At 42.1% G+C, this 19,776-nt stretch overlaps 1 protein-coding gene across 1 annotated transcript in view; it reads right to left on the reverse strand.

Moving 5' to 3' along the window:
* LOC140480983 (interleukin-13 receptor subunit alpha-2-like) overlaps window positions 1-18,282 on the reverse strand; it is a 56,897-nt gene extending 38,615 nt beyond the window's left edge. Inside the window, exon 1 of the mRNA XM_072576594.1 lies at window positions 18,168-18,282. The gene's annotated coding sequence lies outside the window, so the exon portion shown is untranslated. The remainder of the gene's footprint in view (window positions 1-18,167) is intronic.
* Window positions 18,283-19,776: the final 1,494 nt, after the last annotated feature.

Here is a 19,776-nt window from a genome sequence, read left to right on the forward strand (position 1 = left end):
TTTAACCACGTGGGAAGGGAAATTGCAGTCTCTGAAGAAGGAGGCTATCTGGTGTGTTTTGTGGTGGGACTGGTCCTCCTGGGAACAGATACGGTGGAGGTGGAGGAATTGGGAATACAGGATGGCATTTTTGCAAGAGGTAGGGTGGGAAGAGGTGTAATCCAGGTAGCTGTGGGAGTTGGTGGGTTTGTAAAAAATGTCGGTGTCAAGTCGGTCGTCATTAATGGAGATGGAGAGGTCCAGGAAGGGGAGGAAAGTGTCAGAGATGGTCCAGGTAAATTTAAAGTCAGGCCTCCAAGCCCTCCGTTTCTTCCTCTCCTGACGTCCCCAACAGTACCCTTCCACCGACACTCTCATTCGTTTGGCCGAACTGGTCCTCACCCTTAACAATTTCTCCTTCGAATCCTCCCACTTCCTCCAGACCAAAGAGTAGCCATGGACCACTGTATGCGCCCCAGCTATGCCTGTCTCTTTGTTGGCTATGTAGAACAGTCCATCTTCCGTAATTACACTGGCACCACTCCCACCTCTTCCTCCGCTACATTGATGACTGCATTGGCACCATCTCGTGCTTCCGTGAGGAGGTCGAGCAATTCATCAAATCCACCAACACATTCCACCCTGACCTTAAATTTACATGGACCATCTCTGACACCTCCTTCCCCTTCCTGGGCCTCTCCATCTCCATTAATGACGACCTACTTGACACCGACATTTTTTACAAACCCACTGACTCCCACATCTACCTGGATTACACCTCTTCCCATCCAACCTCCTGCAAAAATGCCACCCCTCCAACCGTAACAAGGACAGAACGCCCCTGCTGCTCACCTTCCACCCTACCAACCTTTGCATAAACCAAATCATCTGCCGACATTTCTGCCACCTGCAAACGGACCCCACCACCAGGGATATATTTCCCTTCCCACCCCTTTCCGCCTACCACAAAGACTTTTCCCACCATGACTACCTGGTCAGGTCCATGCCCCCCTACAACCCACCCTCCCATCCTGGCACCTTCCCCTGCCACCACAGGAATTGCAAAACCTGCGCCCACACCTCCTCCCTCACCTCCATCCAAGGCCCTAAAGTAGCCTTCCACATCCATCAAAGTTTTACCTGCACATCCACCAATATCATTTATTGTATCCATTGCTCCCGATGCAGTCTCCTCTACATTGGGGAGACTGGATGCCTCCTAGCAGAGCACTTTAGGGAACATCTCTGGGACACCCGCACCAATCAACCACAACGCCCTGTGGCTCAACATTTCAACTCCCCCTCCCACTCTGCCAAGGACATGGAGGTCCAGGGCCTCCTTCACCGCCGCTCCCTCACCACCCGACGTCTGGAGGAAGAACGCCTCATCTTCCGCCTCAGAACATTTCAACCCAGGGCCTCAATGTGGATTTCAACAGTTTCCTCATTTCCCCTTCCCCCACCTCAGCCCAGTTCCAAACATCCAGCTCAGGACTGTCCCCATGACTTGTCCTGTTACAGTTTGGTGTTTAAGTAAACTTGTACAATTTGGTTCCTTATTGCACTGAGGCATGCAAGCTTTACTAAGAAATTAGCACAATAACAAGTGAGTTTTACCGATAAAAGATCAAGTTCCACCATTCAGGAGTTTATTCTTGATGCAGTTTCTTCAGAGAAAAAAATAGAAGTCTTCAACTTTAGCATTTTGAGATGAGCCACAAGTTACCTTCATTCTAATGTATTATCAATTGCAATCAATACACTTCAAATGAAACCTATATGGCTCTGCACCTTTGTAATGAATCAGATAAACTTCTAACCAACACTTTTTATCCCTGAGAAGTCAATTCACTTTAAGTATTTTAAGTACTGAGACAAAAAATAGTTGACATTAAATTTTGTGACCTTTGTTCTGTTCCTTTCAAGTTATTGTTTTGCATGCTTTTATTTAAGCCCTACCATTGACATTAACACCCTTCAACGAAAATGATTGATTGTCTTGACCATTGAGAAGCAGGACTAATCTAAAGATTCAACTCGGCGAAAGTAAGGACTGCAGCTCCCGGAGATTAGAGTCGGGACTATGATGGTGGGAAAGCACAGCAGGTCAGGCAGCATTTGAGGAGCAGGAAGGGCTTTTGCCCGAAGCGTCAATTTTCCTGTTCCTCAGATGCTGCCTGGCCTGCTGTGCTTCTCCAGCACCACACTCTCGACTCTAATCCAAAAATTCAGCCCAGTTCATTCTTCACCTTTGTGCTCACTGACCTACAATTCCAAATGATGCTTTTTAAAGCTTTTTTTTATTTACGAATGGGACATGGGCATTGCTGGTGGGCCCAGCATTCATTGCCCATCCCTAGTTGCCCTTGAGAAGCTGTCTGCTTTATCCATTGTTTTCCATACTATAAAGAGAAACTAGATAGAATGGATTGTTTCCCTTCAAACAGAGAAGTCTAATGGTGGGTCTGATTGATGTGCATAAAGTTCTGAGGGGCATAGACAGAATAGGTAGGGAGAAACTTTTCCATTTAGTACATGGGTCAATAACCAGGTGACACAGTTTTGAGATAAGGAGCAAAAGGTTTAGAAAGGATTTGAAGAAAGATGTTTTGGTTTGGCTATTTGGACTCACTGCCTAACAGGGGTCTTGGAGTCAGAAACCCTCAAGACATTCAAGAACTACTTAGATGAACAGTTGAAATGCCATACCATATAAGGACACGGGCCAAATGCTGGAAAAATGGGATTCGAACAGATGGATGTTTGGTGATTGGTGGCATGATGGGCTGAGGCCTCTTTCCATGATGTAAAGACTCTATATTGGCATCCAGATCAGCAATCTTCATTGAAACTATTCATCTCAGTCACTCCTACCCCTGTGACCACCCTTAGTCCTACAACCCTGTTTCCTCACCCTAAGCCTCTCGACCATTCCCGATTTCTCTTGTTCCATCTTTTGCTGGCCATGTTTTATGTTTCTCAGCCATAAGATTTCCTTCTGTAACCTTCCCATCTCTCTTTCTCCCCTCCTTTAAAAATATCTTCTTATGGTGGATCCTGAGTAAACATATTTTGACAAAACACATTGACCTGGATGGCGCAAGTTGCTGTTGTAAATGGTAGAAGAACATGGTTTTTACACAACATTGTTTGAAAGCAACAACATTACGCTGTCACTAAAACTGAAGACAAATACTGCTACCAGTAAGTTCAGCATGACTAATCAATTCTAATCGGGGGGGCTTGTTAACAGTCTCCAGTGATAATGTCAATATTTACCATCAGTCTCAGATGTCATTGCCCCTTTCAAATTTATTGAAGTTACAAAGGCATCATTGTCAGAATCTGATTGAGACACAGGCTTTCAACCACAAAATGTCATTATCAGATTTTGACTTATGCTTTTGAATACTAGATTATGGTGGAATGGACATGTTGCCTAGACTTCTATGTTCAACGATCATTGCTTGAATACTGTATCGTAGCCCTGATCACAGGTCCCCATCTGTTCAAAGTTTGGGAGTTCAAAGTTTGTATTCACTTGATCTTTACACAAAACAACAACAGTCCTGCCTTCCTTAAAGTGCAGATAATGCACAACTTCCTTCCTCTTTGTTACGATACCGGCATTAAGACTAAGACAGAATGGTGAAAGATTCAGCTGAAGTATGCAGCCAACTGAAACATTTTAAAACTCAGCAAAACACCGTAAATTACACATGTTTGTAGTGATTGTTTGATTTGATTGTTCACCTAAAACAAAGGTAAAATTAAAACTGTTCAAGATTGTGCATGTTGATTCCAGAACACTTTGCGCAGTTAACCTGTAATGAGAAACCACCTTATAGACTGACTGATGTGGATGATGTTTCAAAATGATTTGATCATTCGTTGGGTTTCATAACTGTTCATAATTAAGCCAGATATTTCAGGTTGTATTTTGTTTCTTTATAAGTAGATGTGGAGGCAGGTCTGAAAAAGGTTATTCCGTTCAGGTGAATTAGTTTTCTCATATGATTATGTTCTTGTCCACTCGTAAATGCACATGTGTGTAAAAATGCCAAATTTTACGTGAGGTTCTGTGGCTAATCCCCCACCTCTCACTCTGCCAGGACCTTCCAAGTTCCATCTTACAAGTTACATATTTCAAAGGCAGCAGAACAACACTTCTTTCTACCTACAGTTCTGGACTATATCCAAGCCTGGAGACATCAAAAGACCATACCACACTTCAGCTTGCCAGCCCAGGAGAGAAGAGACTGTGTCAGCCTGGGCAGATGTGGCTGCAGATGTCAATGCCCTTGGACATTTCAGGTTGTTATGACACAGGGGTGAACCCCTCTGTTAATTAAACCAAACACCCAGAAAAACTCACCTCGCCTCATAGTCTATTAAAATATGAGTGACAGAGAACTCCCAAATTCCACTATTTAAAGAAAATAATATCAATTTTTAAACTTTAAAAATGAACATTAAATAGCAACTACTCACAACACTAAGCCCCCCTTTCTCTTAACTGCTTATTACCTGCCTCCAACTCTATAATAATATATTGTTCCAATAAGACACTTACTAAAATTACATCAACTTAATTGAAAACCACAAAGTGGCTATTGTCTTCAGTGTCTTTTTTCTTTCAGCAGAAGATCTCCCTGGGTTGTCTTCTTTCTTTTTACTGAGAATATGTTTCATATGAAAAGGTACCTTTGATAGAGAGAGCTTCCTAATGTCTTGGGTCTCTCTTGATGGTAGTCACTCTGTCTCCAATTTTCAAAATGCCTGCATTTTTGTATCCCCAACATTGGATCGTTTCATTGGGTTGATGTTGGCAAAACAATAAATTCAAACTCAATTGGATTTTAGTATTAAACTGATTGGTTAAATTTGCATTGTTGTCAAAACAGCAACCAACTCAGGAATCCATTTCACAGCCTAATGTTACATATTTTCAATTTACCAGTGCACTCTGATACTGCCATCTAGTCATATACACTGGTGTTTGTAAGCTGTCAGTTCAGAACAGCATTTACTCTTTCTTAAAAGTACAGTATATGCCTTCACCTTCATAACAATGAGAACCTGGCTTCAGTGTTGCAAAAGGAAGAGTTGTCTACTGAGCTTTGCAAGGCATATATCGCTATCTACTCAAAGCCTCATGCCCCTTTTTGAGAGTGTGCATTCACATTGTAACCTTGCCACATTGTAAGCTTGACACATAAGAAATTGGATGCCAGGTTCCTCCATCGGACATTTCATGTTTAACCAATATTGGTCAGTTTGTCACAAAAGTGATGCCATTGGAACTGGCTCTTGTACATCTGCCAGGATTCACACTTAAAGCATTTAAAGGCAACACAAGACTCAGGCACTGTCAGTTCACTGACCTTTCATTACAATTAGGAGAATGCATCAAAATCCTTGCATGGGACAAGGGTGTAGCAATAAAAGATGGTCTTTTGAGTCATGCCCCTTTTTGAGTTCAGCTCCATTTACTTATCCTCTGGTCTGGTTTTCCTGATGTCAGCCAGTATAGCTGCTGCTCAGCTTCACCTTTTACACTGTAAGCAAAGATATACTATGTTATGAAGGAGCTAAGTAATGGGGGATGTTTGTAGTCATTGAATGTTGGAAGAAGAAGCCCAGCCTGTTGGATAAATACATCCCACAATTAGTTGGGTTTGAACACAGCTGGGTTTATATTTCCCACTTTTACCCTGAATGTAATTCCAGCAGGTTCAGCTGTTCGTAAATACTCATGGCATGTCAATGTTAATTCTAAATCGGAGGGAGAAACAATTTAGTTAAGAAAAGTTATTAGAGATATGGATCAAAGGCGAATATATAGAGTTAGGCCATAAGTCAAGTCAGAGTTGAGATTGTGTTGCTGGTAAAACACAACAGGTCAGGCAGCATCTGAGGAGCAGGAGAATCAATGTTTTGGGCAAAAATCCTTCATCAGAAGTTCCTAGTTCTGTTCCTGTATTCCTTTGTTTGCAACAAAATCATGAAAGCCAACCTGTCTGAATTTAATAGTGAATCTTGAACATCTCACTTCAAAGGCAGCAGCTTTAACAAAATGGAGTTTGAAACGTAAGAAAGAGTAAACAACCCTGTACTGGAAGTATCAGCCTGCATTTTGTTCTGTAGTCTCTGGTGCATGAACTGAATTTGTTGACTCAGGTGAGAATGAGACACTCTGAGTAGAGGCTATCATGTGAAGATGAAGCTCTTTGAAGAAGCCAGGGGAACATTACTATGGACTTCAGGCTACTTCATTTATGAATGGTCCACTATCATTCAAGAGATACAATTCAAGAGATTCCGGCTACAATATATTTAGAGAGAAGTGTTGGAGATAATGCAGCTGCATACAATAATGCAGAGGTACCATCGAAGACCAAAAAGAGTCTTACAACAGAAAAATGTTCATGTTAAGCTATTGTAATGGATGAGACTCCCTCAAAATATATTAAGAAGGTAGCCTAATATTTTCTTATTTTAAAGGTAAATTTGGGGTGCTGTGTTCCAGATGCAATTTGACTGGTCAAACTACTCAAAGTTATGCAAATTATTCAAATTTATTCAAACACAATAGTTAAAATACAACAAAATAAAACAAACTTAAGATAACAACTTGATTGCAAAACTTAACAGTGTAATACATACAGTGACAATTACTTATTAACTGCTCTAATATAGTAAAATCCCAGATACACACCCCTTGGCATAAAAGCAAATTCAGAAAACAGATTTGCTCACACACAACACCTGTAGAGGGAACAGAAACCCCACTTTGTAGTTGTAACCAAGAGAGGTTAAAAAATAGCTTTTACTTCTTCAAAACTACAGCAACTTTGGCTGAATCCAAAACTAAAAACAAAACTAGCCATCCTGTTCTGTGAGAACTGGCCACACCCATCCAGACTGTTCCAACTTTAATTAAAAAATCCATAGCCCCACAAGCTGTTTACGTTACCACAGACTGCTCCTTACCTCTTGTTCAACTTCTCTTTTTAAAGAATCAAGGACAACATACACCTTTTAAAGATAGAGCATCATCAGCCTGCCAATATCTTACTCGAAGTTCAAACAGGGGTCACTGCACAATCATGAGCAACAAAGCCTCAAGTAAGTTGCAATTAGATGCAGAATTGAAAATATTAATGCCATACTGCATTCAAGTGAAAAAGAAACGCAGATATTGTCACTTAGTGCATTTGTCCGTGGAGGTAGTGAGAATGTGAGTCAGATAGAGGAAGGCACATTCAGGGTCAAAAGTCCACTTTAAACTAGGAGATTGAATTCAAAGCAATTTCTTTGGAGAAAGAGCGAGGTAGGGGTTGCAAAGGAAGGGAACACTGGTATCCATTTAATTGCTATTAACAACAACCTGCACATAATATCGCACTTTTAATGCAATAAAACATCGCATAACAGGAGCTTGGTCAAACAAAACCAAGCGCTAGACTTTTCCTCATTCAGTAATGGGCTGTGGGGGTCACTGGCTGTGCCCAAATTTATCACCCATCCTAATTGCTGAGAGGGCATCCCATTACAATCCCATTACAATATTTAAAAAGTGCTATTGTCACATTTGCAGGTGAGATAAAATTAGTTAGGAAGCCAAGTGGTGAGGATGACACAGAATCTGTAGAGGAATGTGGACAGGTGAGGCAAATGGGCAAACATTTGGCGGATGGAATATACTTTGGGGAAGTGTGAGGTGATGCACTATAGCAGGAAGAAGAGAGGAACTGAATATTATTTAACTGGGGAAAACTGAAGACAGATTTGGGAGTCACAAATTTTTTGTAACAGGAAGGAAAATTGAATGTTGGCCCTTATTTCAAAGTGAATGGAGTATAAAAGTAGAATTAGTGAATTGATTCTCGAGCTTAAATTCACAGCAGCTCAAGGCCCAGTTAATAATGGTGGTGGGGGTTAACATTTGGAATATATTCAAGGCTAGGATTACAGGAGAGCTGGTACCTCAGAGCCTTATAGGGCTGGAGGAGGTCACAGCGAAGGTGAAGCCACAGAGGAATTTATAATCAGAATCAGAATTTTAAACGAGAAATGCTGCTTAACCCAGAGCCAATGTGAGCATGGTGGGTGACAGGTGAATGGGACTTGATGTGAATTAGGGTACAAATGGCCTACTCCTGCTCCCATTTTATAAGTTCACATCATTCTTGGCTTCTGGTCAATTTCCTGCTCTCGATCTTCCAAGCTCATTTCATCCATGAGATTTTACAATGTGGTAGCCAGAGATAGGAGAAAGTGAGGACTGCAAATACTGGAGATCAGAATCAAAAAATGTGGCACTGGAAAATCCCAGCAGAGATAGACAACTGTGGGGTGCTGAAAGTTCCGCTTTAAGGAAGCTTGCAAGTGTGGCATCAAATCTCTAGACATTAATTATCACTACTTGATGACAGACAAAAATGGCAACAGCACGTGGGAGCTGTCACATACCTTCATGGTGACCAGTCATTTCCAGTGCATTGGTAAGAGATCTCAACACTGAAAGCAAGAACCCACAATGAGCCCTGATAGTTTCATATGCAGCATTTGCAGTAAAACCCATCTCACAAAGCTTGGTCTCTACGGCCATCAGCAAATGAAGACAGCCCATCTAAAATAAATAGAGGTAGAGCAACATTCCCATCTTTTGTCGACGGTGGTCTGCTGTATTGAACTCTTTCCTGAAATGCTGGACATTTTATTTCTCTGTTGTCTAAAATCTTGTGGCATATGAAACTGTGCCCAGGTACGTCTGTATCTAAGTTGGCATTGCAGTTGGTGATGCATCTGAAGTGTGTTGACCCTCAGGTTAAATCACTAACAGTCACCTCAGTTGTTGGAGAGAGCAGCCCTCTAGTCTAGTAAGACTATGGCAATTTTATTCTGTATTAAAAGGGGAAAATTCTAAAAGTCTAAAGTATAAGTTGCCTACAAAAATTATGTTTGATAATGCTGCTATTAGTTTGTTGCAGTTAAAGCTGTTAATCTTGTTATCTTGAGAGATCTTGTGGGTGATCACTGAGAATTAACTCAGAGAAAGAAACTTGATCAGTCTCCAAGAAAATTGAAACTATGTAAGTAAATATACCTTGGGCTTAAGGAGGCAGCAATAAAGTTTGACCTGGGGAAATCACTGTGGTAAAACAGAGAGAGCTTAATGGTTTTAATGGGAACTTGGTTTTAAAAAGTGGAATGGAAATTGTGTTCAAGTAGATTGTTTGTTGCAGATGATTTTCAGGGCGAATGGAAAGCCAAAGACTAGATTATTAGTAGCTTGAAAATGTAGGTACATATGAATGGGAAAGAGCTTTGAATTTCCCAAGTAAAGCATGGAAAGGTGTAAGATTGTGGGTGCATCTATATCAAATGGATTACAGCAATTCATGAAGCAAGCTCACCACCACCGTCTCAAGGGCAGTTAGGGATGGACAATAAATAAATTGATAGGATAGAATAGAATAGAAAGTTATTGTCACATGTACTTTAACATGAAAAATGCAGTGAAATGCTTTATAAATCACTCCACCATGGTGTCTTTTCTAATGACAGAAGTCATACGTAATAATAAAAAATAGCAAAATTTTTATAATTCAGAAAATGGCTCCTGGGCTCAGTGAATGCTGATTGAGCGAGTGGCATCCACGTTTCATGAATGAATTACAAAAAAGGAATTTGGGCTGAAGAGTGACATAAGAAAGCATTGGGAAATGGCCTTGCCTGTGATTGATACAATGGGAGTAAAGAGGCCCACATGAGACGACAAGACAAAGTGAGAGGTTGTTAATTTGGATGGAGGAGTTTATACAAAGGAACAGATTAAGAATGAGGCACAGCGGTGAACTCCCAGGACACTATCTAATGTTGGAGACCATTTGTGGACAGAAAGCAGACAAGACTAAGATGTGTTATGCCATGGACACTGGTTACTATAAACAGCTTGCTGACATTTATTTGTCCTAATTATTTAACTGATGTACCCATGAGGAGGTGAGAACTCTGGAGCCTAACTCCAAGAGCCTGGACGTTCAAGAGAGTTGGGGATTTTGAGGGAAAAAACGTGGATTTAAAACAAAATTTTGAAATATTGAAGAGGTTGAAACATCCCTCTTACCTTATTTCTTAAGCTCACAAAATTTCCAGTACGAGAAACTGAAATAGGGCCAAATAATTGATTAAATGTTTGGTTTAGTTCTAAGGATACACAGGAAAATCTCTGATGAATGTAAGGACTGGAATAGATATGAATAGAGTGGGATTTTGTTGATGTAAAATGCTTTGATCGTGTGTGATGTAGTAGTAGTGACCCTACTTTGGGTTAGGAACATCAGGTTCGAATCCCACCTACAGCAGGCATGTACTATAAAACATCTGGACCTGTTAATTAAAAAATATCTAAAGAGAGGAAAATTAAATATGAAAACTAAAATGCTCACATTCATCTTATGTTCTTCTTGCAAATCAAATGGTTTTGAAGCACATAAAGAAAGAAATAAAAGCCAAGAATGCTGAGATATATTTTGAATTAAATCAAGAAGTTACTGAAAATGCAATGCAAGCCAATCAGCAAGACATTGGATTTGCTACAGACTTGACTGTGGTTTGAAATCACAGTAGGTCAGGCAGCATCCATAGAGACACAGCTAGCTAACACTTTGAATCTAGATTGCACTTCATCAGAGCACTGATTTCCCTGCACAAATGCTACCAGACCTGCTGAGCTTGTCCAGCAATTTCTGCTTTGGTTTTGGATTAAAGGAGGTACCTGGCACCCAATCTCCTACGTGACAATCTAGCAATGTACAGTGTGAATGCCCAAATAGGGGCATGAAGCCTTGAGTAGATACCAAAATGTGCCTGATAAAGGAGCAACGCTCCGAAAGCTTGTGATTTCAAAAAAATCTGTTGGACTATGATGTGGACGTGCCAGTGTTGGACTTGAGTGGACAAAATTAAAAATCAAACAACACCAGATTATAGTCCAAGAGTAGCCTGTGGTAAGTCTGATGGTGGTTTTAAACTTGTTGATATTACTGTGTAGTTGCTTCAGTGACTCCTTGCCATGGATCCAGAGGAGGAAAATATTGTCTAAATTTCTAGAGGTCCTGTGCAGCAAAGAGGTCTTGTTCAAACTTGTGTATGAAAATGTTGGCATACTGGGGTGTAAATTTGCTCCTCATGGCTATTCCGTGTGTCTGGATGAAGAACTGGTTGTCAAAGGTGAAGACATTGTGGATGAGTTGTGAGATGGTGTCCTGATATTGGCAGTTGTTGATATTGAGTGCTGAGGCTGTTGCAGCGATGCAATTGTGGTGGGGAATACTGATGTAGAATAATGAACATTGTGGTGCTTGAGACAGTCAGTCCATGTGACAATTCATAAATTCCTACTTTGGAAATAGAATCAGTCTGACTCAAGATTGGAATACAGACAGACTTTAATCTCACGTCTTTAATGCATTGTCTGAGCTGAGATGTTGCCTTTTCTTTAAAACCTTAAGTTATCTCAGGAATGTGACTAGAAAGAAGTTCTGGGATTTACATATCAATGAATCAAAACCTGCAACTCATTCTAAGTGATTAAAGAGTTAACAACAATCTGAGTTTGCTCAATACATGGCATCAGTTGCATGACACTTTGACCTTTTACTATAAATTCTGTGTCCAATTATCCTGCCCCATAATGAAGAAGCATCGCTCTGAAAGCTTGTAGTTCCAAATAAACCTGTTGGACTATACCTGGTGTTGTGTGATTTTTAACTTTATTGGACTATAGCCTGCTGACAAATATAAATGGGAATAGACCGAACAAGGAGGGGAAAAAACAGCGTCAAGACAGGAAAAAATAAATTCAGTGGAGATGGAACAGGCTGAAAGGATGGGTCTGCCAGAGCTGTGCAGTTGTAGACCTTGGAATGGAGGTAACAGCAAATAGTGCACAGTTGTGGGGACTGAGAGTTCGGAAGCTATAAAGGGGACATCGACAAAGGAGATATTGTCGACATCAATTTGGAAACAACAAAGTAGAAGAAGAGTCATATGGGACTCAGATGTTAACTCAGTTTCATTCTCTACAGATGCTGTTAGACTTGCTGAGTTTCTCCAGCATTCTCTGTGTTATAGAGTCATCCAACCAGTTTCAGCTTTCTAGCATCTGCAATATTTTGCATTTAACTTGACAGAACTATCAGGCCGTGTGAAATAGTAAGCCCACAAGAGTCAATCCACTCAGGACACGAGGGAACAAATTTTCAGAAGAAGCCCAAAATGTTACAATAGAAGACAATTTGTAAAAGTTTGCATGTTTCAGTTTCTACTGTGTCTCAAAGTGACAGGAAGAGAATTAAAAAAATGAAGTGATTCAAATAATTTCCGTCCCTTCTAAGAATTCAAAGCAGCTTGAAAACTCCCCTAGCCCCAATTCATGATACAAAAATGTTCCAGCCGAAACCATACAACTATTCCTCACCACATCCAAAAATGTTAAATGTGTTTCAGAGCGCATGGTTATAAAGTCAGTCCACATGGAGTCTCCAAAGGCTTCAGATTAGATGTAAATATATTTTGAATAAAAATTACTATTCCACAGGCACTTTTAGAAAAGCACCACATTGTTAAGGTGTCAGTGGAAATGTTCCACAGATGCCGAGGTTTGCAACTGTGACTAAAATAAGTTGCTTCTGAATTAATGGTTTTTTTTAGATTACATTACATTACAGTGTGGAAACAGGCCCTTCGGCCCAACAAGTCCACACCAACCCACTGAAGCGCAACCCACCCATACCCCTTACCTAACACTACGGGCAATTTAGCAAGGCCAATTTACCTGACCTGCACATCTTTGGACTGTGGGAGGAAACCGGAGCACCTGGAGGAAACCCACACAGACACGGGGAGAACGTGCAAACTCCACACAGTCAGTCGCCTGAGGCGGGAATTGAACTCAGGTCGCTGGCGCTGTGAGGCAGCAGTGCTAACCACTGTGCTACGATGCCACCCACAAATACTTAAGAGCCTGGATCAAAACTTCACTTGATCAACAAGTTGTTGGATATTTCAAGTGGGAGGTGAACATGGCTATTGTGACTAAAGGGATCAGGTGATGGAGGAGGCCCAGCACATGGTTGTCCTTGGCGGGTTGGGAGGGGGAGTTAAAGTGTTAGGGTACGGGGCGGTGAGGTTGCTTTGTGCGTGTGCCCTGGAGATGTATTCTGAAGCCCAGTGACTTTCCCACTGGATAAGCATTACACCTTAAGCAAATGATGCAAATCTAAGTGGGAATGTATAAACCAGCTTCAGACGATTTGGACAGGCTTAGTGAATAGACAATAATGTAGCAGATGGAATGTAATGTTGAGAAATGTGAGGTTACCCACTTTGGTAGGAAAAATGAATGTGCAGAGTAGTCCTTAAATTGGCATTTGCTATGCTTGCCTTTATTGGTCAGTGCGTTGAGTATAGAAGTTGGGAGGTCATACTGTGGCTGTACAAGACATTGGTTCGACCACTTTTGGAATACTGTGTTCATTTATGGTCTCCCCGCTATCAGAAGGATGTTATGAAACTTGAAAGGGTTCAGAAAAGATTTACAGGGGTTTTGCCAAGGCTGGAGGGTTTGAGCTACAGGGAGAGGCTCACTTGGTTGAGGCTATTTTCTCTGGAATATCGGAGGCTGAGAGGTGATGTTATAGAAGTTTAAAAAGTCATGAGGGGCATGGATAGGGTGAATAATCAAGGTCTTTTTCCCAGGGTAGGGAAATCTAAAACTAAAGGGCATAGGTTTAAGGGGAGAAGGGAAGATTTAAAAGGGACCTAACTGACAACTTTTTCATGCAGAGGAAGTGTGGAGGCTAGTACAATGTAAAATTTAAAAGGCACCTGGATGGGCATATGCATAGGGAGGCTTTGGAGGGATATGGGTTGGGTGCTGGCAGATGAGACTAGATTGGGTTGGGATAAACACCGAACGAACTGCAGATGCTGGAAATCAGAAACCAAAACAAAATTGCTGGAAAAGCTATGCAAGTCGGACATCATTTGTGAAGAGAAATCAGAGTTATTGTTTTGGGTCCAGTGACACGTTCTGTGAAAGGGACACTGGACCTGAAATGTTAACTTTGATTTCGATTTACAGGTGCTGCCAGACCGGCTGAGCTTCTTCAGCAATTTCTGTATTAATTCAGGATAGCTGATCGGCATGAACATGTTGGACTGAAGGGTCTGTTTCTGTGCTGTGGAGCTCTGTGACTCTGACTGTAAGAGGTTGGAAAGTGGTAATGCATAAAGGGGCTTTGTTGTTCTTGTTGATAAGTTATTGAAGGCCAACGTACAGGTGCAGCAAGCTATTGGATAGGTTCATGGAGTGTCAGACTTTATTATAAGAGGAGATGAATACAGAGGTAGTTAAGTCTTGCTCCAACTTTTTAGGAGCTTGCTTAGACCACTCCTGGAGGATTGTATTCTGTGCAGTTTTAGCCTCAATGAGGGAAAGCCGGAATTTTCACAGCAGATGAACACTAGATTTATTAATGCGATGACAGGGCTATCTCATGAAGAAAGATTGTGCAAACCAGGCCTGCATTCTCTAATGTGTCAAAGAATAGGAGGTGATTAGATTAAATTAGATTCCCTACAGTATGGAAACAGGCCCTTTGGCCCAACAAGTCCACAACGACCCTCCGAAGAGTAACCCACCCAGATCCATTGCACATAAGACCATAAGACCATAAGATATAGGAGCGGAAGTAAGGCCATTCAGCCCATTGAGTCCACTCCGCCATTCAATCATGGCTGAAGGGCATTTCAACTCCACTTACCCGCATTCTCCCCGTAGCCCTTAACTCCTTTTGACATCAAGAATTTATCAATCTCTGCCTTGAAGACATTTAGCGTCCCAGCCTCCACTGCACTCTGCGACAATGAATTCCACAGGCCCACCACTCTCTGGCTAAAGAAATGTCTCTGCATTTCTGTTCTGAATTTACCCCCTCTAATTCTAAGGCTGTGTCCACGGGTCCTAGTCTCCTCGCCTAATGGAAACAATTTCCTAGCATCCACCCTTTCCAAACCATGTATTATCTTGTAACTTTCTATTAGATCTCCCCTTAATCTTCTAAACTCCAATGAATACAAACCCAGGGTCCTCAGCCGTTCCTCGTATGATAGACCTACCATTCCAGGGATCATCCGTGTGAATCTCCGCTGGACACGCTCTAGTGTCATTATGTCCATCCTGAGGTGTGGGGACCAAAACTGGACACAGTACTCCAAATGGGGCCTAACCAGAGCTTTATAAAGTCTCAGTAGCACAACGGTGCTTTTATATTCCAACCCTCTTGAGATAAATGACAACATTGCATTCACTTTCTTAAGTACACATTCAACCTGCATGTTTACCTTTAGAGAATCCTCTACTAGCACTGCCCGATCCCTTTGTACTTTGGCTTTATGAATTTTCTCACCATTTAGAAAGTAGTCCATGCTTGTATTCTTTTTTCCAAAGTGCAAGACCTCGCATTTGCTCACATTGTATTCCATCAGCCATTTCCTGGACCACTCTCCCAAACTGTCCTTCTGCAGCCTCCCCACTTCCTCAGTACTACCTGCCTGTCATTCGTATCATTGGCAAACTTCGCTAGAATGCCCCCAGTCCCTTCATCCAGATCATTCATATATAATGTGAACAGCTGCAGCCCCAACACTGAACCCTGAGGGACACTCTTATCCAAGAACCTCTTATCCCAACTCTCTGCCTTCTGTCAGACAGCCAATTCTCAATCCATACCAGTAGCTCACCTCGAATACCATGGGCTGTCACCTTACTCAGCAGCCTCCCGTGTGTCACCTTATCAAAGGCCTTTTGGAAGTCTAGATAGACCACATCCATTGGGTTTCCCTGGTCTAACCTACTTGCCACCTCTTCAAAGAATTCCAACAGGTTTGTCAGGCATGACCTCCCCTTACTAAATCCATGTTGACTTGTTCTAATCCGACCTTGCTCTTCCAAGAATTTAGAAACCTCATCCTTAATGATGGATTCTAGAAGTTTCCTATATTTACCCATCCTATATTTACCCCTGATTAATGCACCTAACACTGTGGACAATTTAACATGGCCAATTCACCTAACTTATACATCTTTGGATTGTGGGAGGAAACCAGAGCACCCGGAGGAAACCTACGCAGACACGGGGAGAATGTGAAAACTCCACACAGCCAAGTCACCCGAGGCTGGAATCTAACCCATTGAAATCTAGAACATACTTAAAGGGATAGACAGGGTAAATGCACGCAATAGGTTTCCCCTAGTTGGGGAGTTTAGAACCAGAGGGCTTGATTTAAAAATAAGGGGGATGCCAATTAGGTCAAAGATGAGGAGAAGTTACTTTCGGATGATCAAATCCCTACAGTCATTTAGGCCCACTGAGTCCATACCGAATCTCCAAAGAGAATCCCACTCAGACCTACCTTATTCCTGTAATCCTGCATCTCCCATGGCTAACCCACCTCACCTGCACATCCCTGTACACTATGGATAATTTAGCACCGCCAATCCACCTCACCTGCACAATTTTTGGATGATGGGAGGAAACTGGAGCACCTGGTGGAAACCCACGCTGACACAGGGAGAATGTGTGGACTCCAAACAGACAGAACCTGGGTCCCTGGAACTCTGACACCACAATGCTAGCCACTGAGCCAAACGTCCTCTCCTCTACCCCCCCACCCCCGGTCCAAGCATAGTGGCTATGAGGGTTGTGAATCATTGCATCCTCTGCCACAAAGAGCTGTGGAGGTTTAGTCATTGAGAAGCCTTAAATTGGAGTTGGCCCGAATTCTGCATACCAGTGGTGTACATAGCTCTGGGAATAGAGTGGGTAAAAGGTACTGAAGTGTTCAATCAACCATCATAGTATTGAAAAGTGGGGTAGGATTAGTGGGCTGTATGGGCTACTCCTGTTCCTTATTCACTGAGCATGCTTCAGTGGGCTTAATGGGCTACTCCTGTTCCTTAGGAGAAAGTGAGTACTCCTGAAGCTGGAGATTAGAGTCAAGAGTGTGGTGCTGGAAAAGCACAGCAGGATTCCTGATGAAGGGCCTTTGCCCAAAACATTGATTTTCCTGCTCCTCGGATGCTGCCTGACCTGCTGTGCTTTTCTAGCACGATACTCCTGTTCCTTATTCACTGAGTAGGCTCCATGGGCTGTGTGGGCTACTTCTGCTGCTTTTTCTATCATCACGCTTCTGCCTTGTGATATAGAAAACGGAATCTAGCCATTGTAAAACACAAATGTTCTTCACAAATAAGTATTTTCTACTCATGTACAAACCAATACTAACACAATTCGAATCATTTAGAAATAGCCAATATTTGTCCAGTGACTCATTCTAAAATAAACACAACTTCTCTTTCTAGAAACTGACACATTTTCTCAATTACATTTCTATTGTGAAACTGAATCACACAGTGTAGGATTGTCTTACAATTTAGTACTTGGTCCTATGATGAATTTGAAAACAGCTTATAATCATTCCCTGTACTGCATAGTGCTGTTTCAATCTTCTGCTGCTGAGCTCATCATCTGTCACGTTCACTCTCAATTGCCTACCATCCTCCTTTTATCATCCGAGAATTCTGCAGTGAGTAACTCACCTCCCGAAAGCCTGCCCACGATCTACAAGGAGCAAGTCAGGAATGTGATGGATGAGCCAAGATACAATGCAGAGCGTTGTTGTTGCTGTATGACATTGTAAATCCATTGCCCCAATATAGACCAGGTTGCTAATTCCCTTTTGGTTCTGCCCAGCCCCACGTGCAGGCAAACATTTTGAATCAGAATGACAAACTGGACATGGATGCAGAACTCCTGCCTCTGCCGCCAATTATAAACCCAGTTCACTAGTTTTAACATGAATACACCTTAAACGAAACCCGCTCACTCTCAACCCCATTTCCCAGACATGGATCAGACTATGACTCATATTCACTCATTCTAGGAATTACAGCTCAAGAAGCTTAGCTTCCTGAGAACACCAAGAGAAGTTAAAGGGTAGCAGTACAAATCTGTGTCATTGATTTACTAACAAACATTAAATTCGCTGAGCTAAAACAAATTGAAATTAATGAAGCATTTTTCATTGTACCACATCCAATTAAGAGCACTCACCATTAGAATGGGAGTTCTTGCAAGAACAATGGGCCAAATTGTTTGTTGACTTTCTGAGCTTGATTCCCGATATGTAGCCACTTCTTGGTGAGAAACAGCTTTTCCTTCACGTGCATTTATGGCCCCTTGGCAAGTGACAGCAGCTGTGTAACTCTCTGCCTCTCAGCGTGGCTTTTGAGGTTGCTGCTCAAAAGAACTTCCTGTTCATCTGACTGACTGTGATCTCTGAAGCTGGGACTAGAAATCACACAAACTGGTTATTATCAAAGCTGCATAATGTCACTTTGTAAGTTTGAATGCTGGAGCAACACTGTGAAGAAATTAGAGGCAGGAGTGCATAGCGACACCATTTTTCCAAGGTACACATGCATCACCTCTGCTTTGGAACTACATCCTATCCTTGTCACTGGGGCAGGTTCCTCCCTTAGCAGCACTGTGCATGCATCCGTAACACATGGACTGCTGCAGAACAGGCTCACTATCACTCTCTCAAGGTGAATGTCCTTGGCAAGTAATATTAACGAGAATCTCAAGGCACTTTATGCATGTAATTAGGAGCAGAGGGCTAACTAGAAAAAGAGTAGGTCCACCCAAGGACAAAGGAGAGACTTTATGTGTGGAGCTGGAGGAAAGTGGTGAGGTCCCACATGGATACCTTTTATTGGTATTTATGAAGGAGAAGGACATGGATGTTGGTAAAATTAGACAGGGCTATGTTGGGGAATGACGATATTCAGAAGGTGGGGGGTTAGTCTTGCTGAGGGAGCAAAGTGCACAACAGCAAGGCAAAGCTAGGCAAAGGAGGAATGCAGTGAGCATCCAGATAGGCTCAGAGAGAGAGAGAGAGAGAGGGAGGGAGCGCAAGAGCACTATGACAGCAAATGAAGAGCCCAGAGATGCAGCCTGGTCCAGTCCATGAGCTGGGTAATGTCCCTAAGTGTCTATGTTGCTGCATTTCAATGCGAATTGGTGGTGCAGCCTGAGATTGGAGTGCAGAAGCATCCTTTCAGTTGACTGGGGATGTGCCATGAGGGTTCTCATTGGCTGCCACATGTCAATGGAAATGTGGCTGGTGCCCATGGAGCTGAGATGTTAGCACCCAGTGGCCAGCCTAAGGGTCCTTTGGAGCTAGCAGTGAGCTGAAGTTACTGGCTCTAATTTTCATATCGAGAATTCTTGATGTCTAATTCATTTGGCAGATGGTCAGCTGAATATGAATGAGGTGAACTGGGCCATTAGTAAAGTGTTTGACAAGTAGTAATCCATCTTAAATGTCAACTCACCAATGCGTAGTGAGAAACCCATTTCAACAAATGAAGAAGTATAAAAGATGCAGAGAGATGCTGCCGACGTCAAGATGGGTCTCACTGTGCTGTGACAGATTTTGAATCGCCTACTTCATTCAGACCCCTAAACAAATCCAACTTATTTCTCAGAACACTCGTACTTATTACACATTGTAGTGAATTATGTGGCTTTCCTACTCTTTCATTGCTGTTAATTATCTCTGGTGTTGCTTTGATTGCAAATAGAGGTGGAAAATATATAGGAGAAAATGATGACATTCAGAAAATGATCGGAAACCTTTTCTGCTCTGAGACTGAGCTTA

Source organism: Chiloscyllium punctatum, chromosome 9 (assembly GCF_047496795.1).
Source record: "Chiloscyllium punctatum isolate Juve2018m chromosome 9, sChiPun1.3, whole genome shotgun sequence".
NCBI classification, from domain to species: Eukaryota; Metazoa; Chordata; class Chondrichthyes; order Orectolobiformes; family Hemiscylliidae; genus Chiloscyllium; species Chiloscyllium punctatum.